The sequence below is a fragment of the Carcharhinus amblyrhynchos genome, chromosome 13, assembly GCF_965287045.1.
Source record: "Carcharhinus amblyrhynchos chromosome 13, sCarAmb.v2.hapA, whole genome shotgun sequence".
In the NCBI taxonomy this organism is placed as follows: Eukaryota; Metazoa; Chordata; class Chondrichthyes; order Carcharhiniformes; family Carcharhinidae; genus Carcharhinus; species Carcharhinus amblyrhynchos.
The window spans coordinates 71,963,190-71,976,415 of record NC_137336.1 but is presented as its reverse complement, the minus strand read 5'-3'; the positions used below and the strand labels follow the sequence as shown (position 1 = coordinate 71,976,415).

The following is a 13,226-nucleotide window of genomic DNA, read 5'->3' as shown; positions in this document are numbered from 1 at the left end:
ATTCTACAATCTTCCATACTTTCCCCGTCTGCCCTTTTCTGTCCTTCCCCCTGTGTATCTCTCTCTTCGGCACTCAGATGCATATATTTAAGTCTCTCTTACTTTGTGCGTCCCAGACCCATTGGTAATGCCTCCCTCCCTGTCACTTTCTGTTGTACTCGTTCATTGCCACTCTCATCCCCTCTCTCCGTTTCTGGCACTTGCACTCTCCCACCCTCTCTCTCTCTCGTGGCTCCACGTTGCCCTCTGTCCTCACCAGACTCTCGTGCAGTTGGCACTGCCCAGCTGTTTTAGTCAGTGCCTCCCTCAGTCCCCTCCCACCCAGTCCCAGGCCTCAATCGCCACCTCCTCAGCACCGTGACTACTTTAAAAGTCCAACAAGATGGGCCTGGAGGTTTGAATCGACTGATGTGTTCGCAATCGAATACTGTCGGGCAGAAAGACGGAGAGATAGAGTGGAACTGGAAAGAGAAAGAACGAGTGAAGGAGACGCACAGACAGAATGCAGAAATCTCAATGAGAATGCAAGAGGTTCATCCACTCTGAAATCCCAGCGACTCAGAAGTAGAAACACTGAGGCTCTGAGGTAGGTTCTCTATTCTTACTAATGACAGAATTCTCCCAATGTCAACACTGCCCCTTCTAGATGTTTGGGCGCCAAGCCCCGAAACTCAAAGTTGAGAAACAAACTAAATCTCCCACTAAAATGGTCCAGCAAACACTCCCAGGACAGGTACAACACAGGGTTAGATACAGCGTAAATCGCTCTCTATACTGTCCCCATCAAACGCTCCCAGGACAGGTACAGCACGGGGTTAGATACAGAGTAAATCTCCTGCTACACTGTCCCCATCAAACACTCCCAGGACAGGTACAACACAGGGTTAGATACAGGGTGAATCACTCTCTAAATTTCCCCATCAAAAACTCCCAGGATAGGTACAGCACAGGGTTAGATACAGGAAAAAAGTTCCCCGACATTCTCCGCATAAACATTCCCATGACAGGTTCAGAATGGGGTTAGACACAGAGTAAATCTCCACATACACGGCCCCATTAAAGACTCCCAGGACAGGTACGTCACAGCGTAGCTTAGAAAGTAATACAACCTGAGCATTGACACCAAGAAGAGGATGCTGACTGTCAGTATCAAGGGAGTGCTGCATTTTCAGAGGGTCATAATTGAGGGACTGCAGCAATGCCGGGTGGACAGTGCTGAGGGAGTACTGCGCTGTCAGAGAGTCAGTATTGAGAGAGGACTGACTGTCAGAGGGTTAGTACTGAGGGAGTGCTGCACTGTCAGGAGGTCAGTACTGAGGGAGTGCAGCACTGTCAGAGGGTCGGTACTGAGGGAGTGCTGCACTGTCAGAGGGTCAGTACTGAGGGAGTGCTGCACTGTCAGAGGGTCAGTACTGAGGGAGCGCCGCACTGTCAGAAGGTCAGTACTGAGGGAGTGCTGCACTGTCAGAGGGTCAGTACTGAGGGAGTGCTGCACTGTCAGGAGGTCAGTACTGAGGGAGTGCTGCACTGTCAGAGGGTCAGTGCTGAGGGAGTGCTGCACTGTCAGAGGGTCAGTACTGAGGGAGTGCTGCACTGTCAGAGGGTCAGTACTGAGGGAGTGCTGCACTGTCAGGAGGTCAGTACTGAGGGAGTGCTGCACTGTCAGGAGGTCAGTACTGAGGGAGTGCTGCACTGTCAGAGGGTCAGTACTGAGGGAGTGCTGCACTGTCAGAGGGTCAGTCGTGATGGAGTGCTGCACTGTCATAGGGTCAGTACTGAGGGAGTGCTGCAGTGTCAGAGGGTCAGTACTGAGGGAGTGCTGCACTGTCAGAGGGTCAATACTGAGGGAGTGCTGCACTGTCAGAGGGTCAGTACTGAGGGAGTCCTGCACTGTCAGAGGGTCAGTATTGAGGGAGTGCTGCACTGTGAAAGAGTCAGTACTGAGGGAGTGCTGCACTGTCAGAGGGTCAGTACTGAGGGAGCGCTGCATTGTCAGAGGGTCAGTACTGAGGGAGTGCTGCACTGTCAGAGGGTCAGTATTGAGAGAGTGCTGCACTGTCAGAGGGTCAGTACTGAGGGAATGCTGCACTGTCAGCGGGTCAGTACTGAGAGAGTGCTGCACTGTCAGAGGGTCAATACTGAGGGAGTGCTGCACTGTCAGAGGGTCAGTACTGAGGGAGTGCTGTACTGTCAGAGGGTCAGTACTGAGGGAGTGCTGCACTGTCAGAGGGTCAGTACTGAGGGAGTGCTGCACTGTCAGGAGGTCAGTACTGAGGGAGTGCTGCACTGTCAGAGGGTCAGTGCTGAGGGAGTGCTGCACTGTCAGAGGGTCAGTACTGAGGGAATGCTGCATTGTCAGAGGGTCAGTACTGAGGGAATGCTGCACTGTCAGAGGGTCAGTACTGAGGGAGTGCTGCACTGCCAGAGGGTCAGTACTGAGACAGTGCTGCATTGTCAGAGAGTGTGTACTGAGGGAGTGCTGCACTGTCAGAGGGTCAGTACTGAGGGAGTGCTGCACTGTCAGAGGGTCAGTCGTGATGGAGTGCTGCACAGTCAGAGGGTCAGTACTGAGGGAGTGCTGCAGTGTCAGAGGGTCAGTACTGAGGGAATGCTGCACTGTCAGAGGGTCAGTACTGAGGGAGTGCTGCACTGTCAGAGGATCAGTACTGAGGGAGTGCTGCACTGTCAGAGGGTCAGTACTGAGGGAGTCCTGCACTGTCAGAGGGTCAGTACTGAGGGAGTCCTGCACTGTCAGAGGGTCAGTATTGAGGGAGTGCTGCACTGTGAAAGAGTCAGTACTGAGGGAGTGCTGCACTGTCAGAGGGTCAGTACTGAGGGAGTGCTGCACTGTCAGAGGGTCAGTACTGAGGGAGTCCTGCACTGTCAGAGGGTCAGTACTGAGGGAGTGCTGCACTGTCAGAGGGTCAGTACTGAGGGAGTGCTGCACTGTCAGAGGGTCAATACTGAGGGAGTGCTGCACTGTCAGAGGGTCAGTACTGAGAGAGTGCTGCACTGTCCGAGTGTGTGTACTGAGGGAGTGCTGCACTGTCAGATGGTCAGCACTGAGGGAGTGCTGTACTGTCAGAGGGTCAGTACTGAGGGAGTGCTGCACTGTCAGAGGGTCAGTACTGAGGGAGTGCTGCAGTGTCAGAGGGTCAGTGCTGAGGGAGTGCTACACTGTCAGAGGGTCAGGACTGAGGGAGTGCTGCACTGTCAGAGATTCAGTACTGAGGGAGTGCTGCACTGTCAGAGGGTCAGTCCTGAGGGAGTGCCGCACTGTCAGTGGGTCAGTACTGAGGGAGTGCTGCACTGTCAGAGGGTCAGTACTGAGGGAGTGCTGCACTGTCAGAGGTTCAGTGCTGAGGGAGTGCTGCACTGTCAGAGGGTCAGTCCTGAGGGAGTGCTGCACTGTCGGAGGGTCAGTACTGAGAGAGTGCTGCACTGTCAGAGTGTGTGTACTGAGGGAGTGCTGCACTGTCAGATGGTCAGCACTGAGGGAGTGCTGTACTGTCAGAGGGTCAGTACTGAGGGAGTGCTGCACTGTCAGAGGGTCAGTACTGAGGGAGTGCTGCAGTGTCAGAGGGTCAGTGCTGAGGGAGTGCTACACTGTCAGAGGGTCAGGACTGAGGGAGTGCTGCACTGTCAGAGATTCAGTACTGAGGGAGTGCTGCACTGTCAGAGGGTCAGTCCTGAGGGAGTGCCGCACTGTCAGTGGGTCAGTACTGAGGGAGTGCTGCACTGTCAGAGGGTCAGTACTGAGGGAGTGCTGCACTGTCAGAGGTTCAGTGCTGAGGGAGTGCTGCACTGTCAGAGGGTCAGTCCTGAGGGAGTGCTGCACTGTCGGAGGGTCAGTACTGAGAGAGTGCTGCACTGTCAGAGTGTGTGTACTGAGGGAGTGCTGCACTGTCAGAGGGTCAGTACAGAGGGAGTGCTGCACTGTCAGAGGGTCAGTACTGAGAGAGTGCTGCACTGTCAGAGTGTGTGTACTGAGGGAGTGCTGCACTGTCAGAGGGTCAGTACTGAGGGATTGCTGCACTGTCAGAGGGTCAGTACTGAGGGAGTGCTGCACTGTCAGAGGGTCAGTACTGAGGGAGTGCTGCACTGTCAGAGGGTCGGTACTGAGGGAGTGCTGCACTGTCACAGGGTCAGTACTGAGGGAGTGCTGCACTGTCAGAGGGTCAGTACTGAGGGAGTGCTGCACTGTCAGAGGGTCAGTACTGAGGGAGTGCCGCACTGTCAGAGGGTCAGTACTGAGGGAGTGCTGCACTGTCAGAGGGTCGGTACTGAGGGTTTGCTGCACTGTCAGATGGTCAGCACTGAGGGAGTGCTGCATTGTCAGAGGGTCAGTACTGAGGTAGTGCTGCAGTGTCAGAGGGTCAGTACTGAGGGATTGCTGCACTGTCAGAGGGTCGGTACTGAAGGAGTGCTGCACTGTCAGAGGGTCAGTATTGAGGGAGTGCTGCACTGTCAGAGAGTCAGTACTGAGGGAGTGCTACACTGTCAGAGGGTCAGTACTGAGGGAGTGCTGAACTGTCAGAGGGTCAGTACTGTGGGAGTGTTGCACTGTCAGAGTGTCAGTACTGAGGGAGTGCCGCACTGTCAGAGGGTCAGTACTGAGGGAGTGCTGCACTGTCAGAGGGTCAGTAGTGAGGGAGTGCTGCACTGTCAGAGGGTCCGTCCTGAGGGGGTGCGGCACTGTCAGAGGTTCAGTACTGAGGGAGTGCTGCCGTGTCAGATTTGTTCAAAAGGAATGCTTTATGGGCTGATTTATTCTGAGTTTTATCTGCCCAAGAAATTTTGTTGGCTGTGTAAAGGAAAAGCTTCACTGGATACCTAACCCTGTGCATCACCCCAACTGCACTGTCTCTCGGGAGAGCCGAGAGCTTCATAACCACAGAATAGAACAAGGTTCAGTGCAACCAATTCAGTCAACAGTCAAGAAATAACCAAACTTTGCTCACTCTCTGACAGTGCAGCACTCCCTCACTACTGACCCTCTGACAGTGCAGCACTCCCTCACTACTGTCCCTCTGATAGTGCAGCACTCCCTCAGTACTGAACCTCTGACAGTGCAGCACTCCCTCAGTACTGACCCCCTGACAGTGCAGCACCCCCTCAGGACGGACCCTCTGACAGTGCAGCACTCCCTCAGTACTGACCCTCTGACAGTGCAGCACTCCCTCAGTACTGACCCTCTGACAGTGCAGCACTCCCTCAGGACTGACCCTCTGACAGAGAAGGTGGTAGAAGAGGGGGAGGCGTGGCATTGTTAGTCAAGGACAGTATTACGGTGGCAGAAAGGACGTTTGATGTGGACCTGTCTATTGAGGTAGTATGGGCTGAGATTAGAAACAGGAAAGGAGAGATCACACTGTTGGGAGTTTTTTATAGGCCTCCAAAAAGTTCCAGAGATGTAGAGGAAAGGATTGCAAAGATGATCCTGGATAGGTGCGAAAGTAACAAGATAGTTGTTATGGGGGACTTTAACTTTATAAATATCGATTGGAAAAGCTATAGTTCAAGCACGTTAGAGGGGTCAGATTTTGTCCAATGTGTGCAGGAAGATTTCATGACACAATATGTAGATAGGCCAACAAGAAGTGAGGCTACATTGGATTTGGTACTGGGTAATGAACCAGACCAGGTGTTTGACTTGGAGGTAGGTGAGCACTTTGGTGATAGTGACCACAATTCGGTTACGTTTAACTTAGTGATGGAAAGGGATAGGTATATACCGAAGGGCAGAAGTTATAGCTGGGGGAAAGGTAATTATGAGGCTATTAGGCGAGATTTAGGATACATAGGGTGGAGTAGGAAATTGCAGGGGCTGGGAACATCTGAAATGTGGAGCTTATTCAAGGAGCAACCGCGAGTCCTTGATAAATATGCACCTGTCAGGCAGGGAGGATGTGGTCGAGCGAGGGAACCGTGGTGTACTAAGGAAGTTGAATCTCTGGTGAAGAGGGAGAAGGAGGCTTATGTAAAGATGAGACGTGAAGGTTCAGTTAGGGCACTGGAGAGTTATAAATTAGCCAGGAAGGAGCTAAAGAGAGAGTTAAGAAGAGCTAGAAGAGGACATTAGAAGACTTTGGCGGATAGGATCAAGGAAAATCCTAAAGCTTTCTTCAGGTATGTCAAGAATAAAAGATTGGTTAGGGCAAGATTAGGGCCTGTCAGAGACAGCAGTGGGAAGTCGTGCGTGGAGCCTGAAGAGATAGGAGAGGCATTAAATGAATATTTTTCATCAGTATTCACGCAGGAAAAAGTCAGTGTAGTCGAGGAGAATACTGAGATACCAGGTAGTAAGATTAGACAGGATTGAGGTACATAAGGAGGAGGTGTTAGCAATTCTTGAGAGTGTGAAAATAGATAAGTCCCCTGGGCCGGATGGGATTTACCCTAGGATTCTCTGGGAGGCTAGGGAGGAGATTGCAGAGCCTCTGGCTTTAATCTTCATATTGTCATTGGCTACAGGTATAGTGCCGGAAGACTGGAGGATAGCAAATGTTGTCCCCTTGTTCAAGGAGGGGAGTAGAGACTATCCTGGGAATCATAGACCGGTGAGCCTTACTTCTGTTGTGGGCAAAGTTTTGTAAAGAATTATAAGGGATAGGAATTATAATCATCTGGAGAGAAATAAATTGATTAGGGGTAGTCAACAGGGTTTTGTGAAAGGTAGGTTGTGCCTCACAAACAAAGAACAAAGAACAAAGAACAACCCAGCACGGGAAACAGGCCCTTCGGCCCAACAAGCCCGCGCCGCCGCATCACCCTGTACCTATTCTACCCTGCGTGTCTACAAATAGAACCCCTAACTTAGCCAGATTCAGGGGAGAATAGTGTCAATTTGGTAAAACCAATCAGCCTAAGAGCACATCTTTGGGGTGTGGGAGGAAACCGGAGCGCCTGGAGGAAACCCACGCAACCACAGGGAGAATGTGCAAACTCCCACAGACACAGGCCCAAATTCATGTATCTGCACAGCTAGCAGTGCTAGTCACCGAGCTGTTGCGGCGCCCGTCTACCAGTCCAGGATCAAGCACACACACCGACACGAAGTACTAGGCCTTATCGAGTTTTTTGAAAAGGTGACCAAAGAGGTGGATAAGGGTAAGGCAGTTGACGTGGTGTATATGGATTTTAGCAAAGCGTTTGATAAGGTTCACCATGGTAGGCTACTGCAGAAAATGCAGATGCGTGGGATTGAGGGTGATTTAACAGTTTGGATCAGGAATTGGCTAGCAGATAGGAGTCATGATGTGGATGTAGCTTGGGAGTTTACTATCAAATAAATTGGTTGGACTAAAACCTGGTGTTGTCAGACTTTTAGCTGATAGAAGACAGAGGGTGGTAGTTGATGGGAAATATTCAACCTGGAGCTCAGTTACAAGTGGTGTACCTCAAGGATCTGTTTTGGGGCCACTGCTGTTTGCCGTTTTTATAAATGACCTAGATGAGGGTGTAGAGGATGGATTAGTAAATTTGCGGACGACACCAAAGTCGGAGGAGTTGTAGACAGTGAGGATGGATGTTACAGTTTGCAGAGGGACATAGATAAGCTGCAGAGCTGGGCCGAGAGGTGGCAAATGGAGATCAATACAGAAAAGTGTGAGATGGTTCACTTTGGTAAGAGTAACAGGAGTACAGAATATAGGGCTAATGGAAGGACTCCTAGTACTGTTAATGAGCAGAGAGATCTCGGGGTACATGTGCATAGCTCCCTGAAAGTTGGCACCCAGGGTAATAAGGTTGTTAAGAAGGCGTACGGTGTGTTAGCTTTTATTGGTAGAGGGATTGAATTTCGGAGCCGTGAGGTCATGTTACAACTGTACAAAACTCTGGTGCAGCCGCACTTGGAGTATTGTGTACAGTTCTGGTCATCGCATTATAAGAAAGTTGTGGAGGCATTGGAAAGGGTGCAGAGGAGGTTTACCAGGATGTTGCCTGGTATGGTGGGAAGGTCTTATAAGGAAAGGCTGAGGGACTTGAGGTTATTTTCATTAGAGAGAAGAAGGTTACGAGTGACCTAATTGAGGCATACAAGACGATCAGAGGGTTAGATAGGGTGGACAGTGAGAGCCTTTGACCTCGGATGGTGATGGCTAACACGAGGGGACATAGCTTTAAATTGAGGGGCGGTAATTATAGGACTGATGTCAGAGGTAGGTTCTTTACTCAGAGGGTAGTAAGGGTGTGGAATGCCCTGCCTGCAGCAGTTGTGGACTCACCAACTTTAAGGGCATTCAAATGGTCAGTGGATAGGCATATGGATAACATTGGAATAGTTTAGGTTAGAGGGTCATTAGATTGACTCCACTGGTCGGCGCAACATCGAGGGCTGAAGGGCCTGGACTGCGCTGTAATGTTCTATATACTATGTTCCATGACCCTCTGACAGTGCAGCACTCCCTCAGTACTGACCCTCTGACAGTGCAGCACTCCCTCAGTACTGACCCTCTGGCAGTGCAGCACTCCCTCAGTACTGACCCTCTGACAGTGCAGCACTCCCTCAGTACTGACCCTCTGACAGTGCAGCACTCCCTCAGTACTGACCCTCTGACAGTGCAGCACTCCCTCAGTACTGACCCTCTGACAGTGCAGCACTCCCTCAGTACTGACCCTCTGACAGCGCAGCACTCCCTCAGTACTGACCCTCTGACAGTGCAGCACTCCCTCAGTACTAACCCTCTGACAGTGCAGCACTCCCTCAGTACTGACCCTCTGACAGTGCAGCACTCCCTCAGTACTGACCCTCTGACAGTGCAGCACTCCCTCAGTAATGACCTTCTGGCAGTGCAGCACTCCCTCAGTGCTGACCCTCTGACAGTGCAGCACTCCCTCAGTACTGACCCCCTGACAGTGCAGCACTCCCTCAGTACTGACCCTCTGACAGTGCAGCAGTCCCTCTGTACTGACCCTCTGACAGCGCAGCTATCCCTCAGTACTGACCCTCTGACAGTGCAGCACTCCCTCAGTACTGACCCTCTGACAGTGCAGCACTCCCTTAGTACTGACCCTCTGACAGTGCAGCACTCCCTCAGTACTGACCCTCTGACAGTGCAGCACTCCCTCAGTACTGACCCTCTGACAGTGCAGCACTCCCTCTGTACTGACCCTCTGACAGTGCAGCACTCCCTCAGTACTGACCCTCTGACAGTGCAGCACTCCCTCTGTACTGACCCTCTGACAGTGCAGCACTCCCTCAGTACTGAACCTCTGACAGTGCAGCACTCCCTCAGTTCTGACCCTCTGACAGTGCAGCACTCCCTCTGTACTGACCCTCTGACAGCGCAGCACTCCCTCAGTACTGACCCTCTGACAGTGCAGCACTCCCTCAGTACTGACCCACTGACAGTGCAGCACTCCCTCAGTACTGACCCTCTGACAGTGCAGCACTCCCTCAGTACTGACCCTCTGACAGTGCAGCACTCCCTTAGTACTGACCCTCTGACAGTGCGGCACTCCCTCAGTACTGACCCTCTGACAGTGCAGCACTCCCTCAGTACTGACCCTCTGACAGTGCAGCACTCCCTCAGTACTGACCCTCTGACAGTGCAGCACTCCCTCTGTACTGACCCTCTGACAGCGCAGCACTCCCTCAGTACTGACCCTCTGACATTGCAGCACTCCCTCAGTACTGGCCCTCTGACAGTGCAGCACTCCCTCAGTACTGACCCTCTGACAGTGCAGCACTCCCTCAGTACTGACCCTCTGACAGTGCAGCACTCCCTCAGTACTGACCCTCTGACAGTGCAGCGCTCCCTCAGTACTGACCCTCTGACAGTGCAGCACTCCCTCAGTACTGACCATCTGACAGTGCAGCACTCCCTCACTATCCAACCTCCCTTGCATTTTCCCCCGGTTGAAAACTCAAACTGCCTGGATTGGTCACTTGTGAATCCTTGCATCACGAGATCTGCTCGGTCAGAATATCTGCAAACCCCCTTTCCCTCACCCAGCTCTGTCCCTCCAACCGCCTGACACTCTCGCAGTCAGAGCTTGGAAAGAAATCTCCCTTTGTGTGGCAGAATAGGACCCGTCATTGTTCAAATCGCATGCAAATCAGCTCAGTCAGAAAACCATGCACTGCTTCAGCACTGATTTCTAAAGCTTTCCGTGAGAGGGGGAGAGGGGGAGAGGGAGAGCCGATACAAAAGCATTCATTAATATGCACTTTCAGCCTTCTGAATTCTTTACTCAATCGCAGAGGGTTAGGATACGAGGGCATTCAGCCGAGCAAACATACACACGCAAACATTAATGAAACACTCCTTCTAAATATTAATGTCAACTTTGGAAGAATTCGATTCCTCTTCTCCAGAATACCTCTACACTGTCCTCAGCAAACACTGTGTGGAGATGCCGGCATTGGACTCGGGTAAACACAGTAAGAAGTCTCACAACAACCTGGTGTCTTGAGACATCTTACTCATCAATCACTCCCAGGACAGGTACAGCATGGGGTTAGATACAGAGTAAAGCTCCCTCTACACTGTCCCCATCAAACACTCCCAGGACAGGTACAGCAGGGGTTAGATACAGAGTAAAGCTCCCTCTACACTGTCCCCATCAAACACTCCCAGGACAGGTACAGCACGGGTTAGATACAGAGTAAATCTCCCTCTACACTGTCCCCATCAAACACTCCCAGGACAGGTACAGCACGGGGTTAGATAGAGAGTAAAGCTCTTTCTGGATTTTCAGAAGGCGTTTGACAAGGTACCTCACAAGACGTTATTGCAGAAGGTCAGGGGACATGGAGTTGGGGGTAGGGTGTTAGCGTGGATAGAGGACTGGTTGTCAAATAGGAGGCAGAGAGTGGGGGTCAATGGGTGCTATTCGGATTGGCGGATGGTGACTAGTGGAGTGCCCCAGGGGTCGGTGCTGGGGCCTCAGCTATTTACCATTTATATAGATGATCTGGAGGAGGGAACCGAGTGTATGGTGTCAAAATTTGCTGATGACACCAAGACTGGTGGAACGGCAAATTGCGCGGAGGATGTGGAGAGTCTACGGAAGGATCTAGATAGGCTGGGCGAATGGCCAGGAACTGGCAAATGGAATTTAATGTTGGCAAGTGCGAGGTTGTCCACTTTGGTAGGAATAATGGTAGGAAGGACTATTACTTATGTGGCGAAAAACTGCAGCAGGCGACGGTGCAGAGGGACCTCGGGGTCCTTGTGCATGAGTCGCAAAAACCCAGCTTGCAGGTGCAGCAGGTGGTCAGGAAGGCGAATGGGATGCTGGCCTTCATAGCGAGGGGGATAGAATATAAAAGTAGGGAGGTCTTGCTGCAGCTGTATAGGGCATTGGTGAGGCCGCAGCTGGAGTACTGTGTGCAGTTTTGGGCGCCGTACTTACGCAAGGATATTTTGGCCTTGGAGGGAGTGCAGAGGAGGTTTACTAGGCTGATGCCGGAGTTGAGGGGGTTGAGCTATGAGGAGAGGCTGAATAAACTAGGCTTGTACTCGTTAGAGTTTAGAAGAATGAGGGGGGATCTCATTGAGACGTATAAGATGATGAATGGGATGGATAGGATAGAGGTGGAGAGACTCTTCCCGCTCAGAAAGGATAGTAGGACTAGGGGCCACAGCCTCAAGATAAAGGGGGGGCGGTTTAGAACGGAGTTGAGGAGGAACTTCTTCACTCAAAGGGTGGTGAATCTCTGGAATTCTCTGCCCGTTGAAGTGGTGGAGGCTACCTCGCTAAATATTTTTAAGACGCGGGTTGATGGGTTTTTGATAAGCGAGGGGATTAAGGGTTATGGGGAGAGGGCGGGAATGTGGAACTGAGCCACGACAGATCAGCCATGATCTTATTGAATGGCGGGGCAGGCTCGAAGGGCTAGATGGCCTCCTCCTGCTCGTTTTTCTTATGTTCTTATGTTCTTATGTACACTGTCCCCATCAAACACTCCCAGGACAGGTACAGCACGGGGTTAGGTACAGAGTAAATCTCCCTCTACACTCTCCCCATCAAACACTCCCAGCACAGGTACAGCACGGGGTTAGATACAGAGTAAATCTCCCTCTACACTGTCCCCATCAAACACTCCCAGGACAGGTACAGCACGGGGTTAGATACAGAGTAAAGATCCCTGTACACTGTCCCATCAAACACTCCCAGGACAGGTACAGCACGGGGTTAGATACAGAGTAAAGATCCCTCTACACTGTCCCATCAAACACTCCCAGGACAGGTACAGCACGGGGTTAGATACAGAGTAAATCTCCCTCTACACTGTCCCCATCAAACACTCCCAGGACAGGGACAGCACAGGGTTAGATACAGAGTAAATCTCCCTCTACACTGTCCCCATCAAACACTCCTAGGACAGGTACAGCACGGGGTTAGATACAGAGTAAATCTCCCTCTACACTGTCCCCCATCAAACACTCCCAGGACTGGTACAGCACGGGGTTAGATACAGAGTAAAGATCCCTCTACACTGTCCCATCAAACACTCCCAGGACAGGTACAGCACGGGGTTAGATACAGAGTAAACCTCCCTCTACACTGTCCCCCATCAAACACTCCCAGGACTGGTACAGCACGGGGTTAGATACAGAGTAAATCTCCCTCTACACTGTCCCCATCAAACACTCCCAGGACAGGTACAGCACGGGGTTAGATACAGAGTAAAGCTCCCTCTACACTGTTCCCATCAAACACTCCCAGGAGGGAGACATGTGGATTAAGAGCAGCAGTAGACCACTCAGCCCCTCATGCACTCTCCACATTCAATAAAATCCGAGCTGATCTGACAGTAACCCGAAATCTGCATCCTGACCATCCCTGAAAACCCATCACTAACCCCTCCCCCCCCCACCTCCCACCCCACCGCTGCTAAACAAGGATCTATGCTGCTCTGCCTTCAAAATATTCAAAGTTTCTGCTTCCACTGCCTTTTGGGGAGGCAAGTTCCAGAGACTCCCCACCCTCTGAGAGAAAACATTTCTCCTCATCTCCGTCTTAAACGAGCCACCCCCTTATTTTTAAACATTGACCTCTTGTTCTAGATTATCCCACAAGAGGAAACATCCTCTCCACATCCACCCTGTCAACACCCCTCAGGATCCTAATGGCTTTGACCAGGCTGCATCTTACCCTTCTAAACTCCAGTGGATACAAACCTAACCTCTCCAACCTTTCCTCATAAGACAACCCACCCATCCTGATATTAGTCCAATAAACCTTCTCTGAACTGCTTCCAACACATTTACATC

The 13,226-nt window shown here is 51.5% G+C and overlaps 1 protein-coding gene across 2 annotated transcripts in view; it reads left to right on the top strand.

The window, feature by feature from the left end:
• Positions 1–399: 399 nt before the first annotated feature.
• The window catches only part of LOC145351576 (ATP-sensitive inward rectifier potassium channel 10-like), a 63,692-nt gene continuing 50,865 nt past the window's right edge, over positions 400–13,226 (top strand). For both annotated transcript variants that reach the window (XM_080201169.1, XM_080201168.1), the window contains exon 1: positions 400–586. The gene's annotated coding sequence lies outside the window, so the exon portion shown is untranslated. The remainder of the gene's footprint in view (positions 587–13,226) is intronic.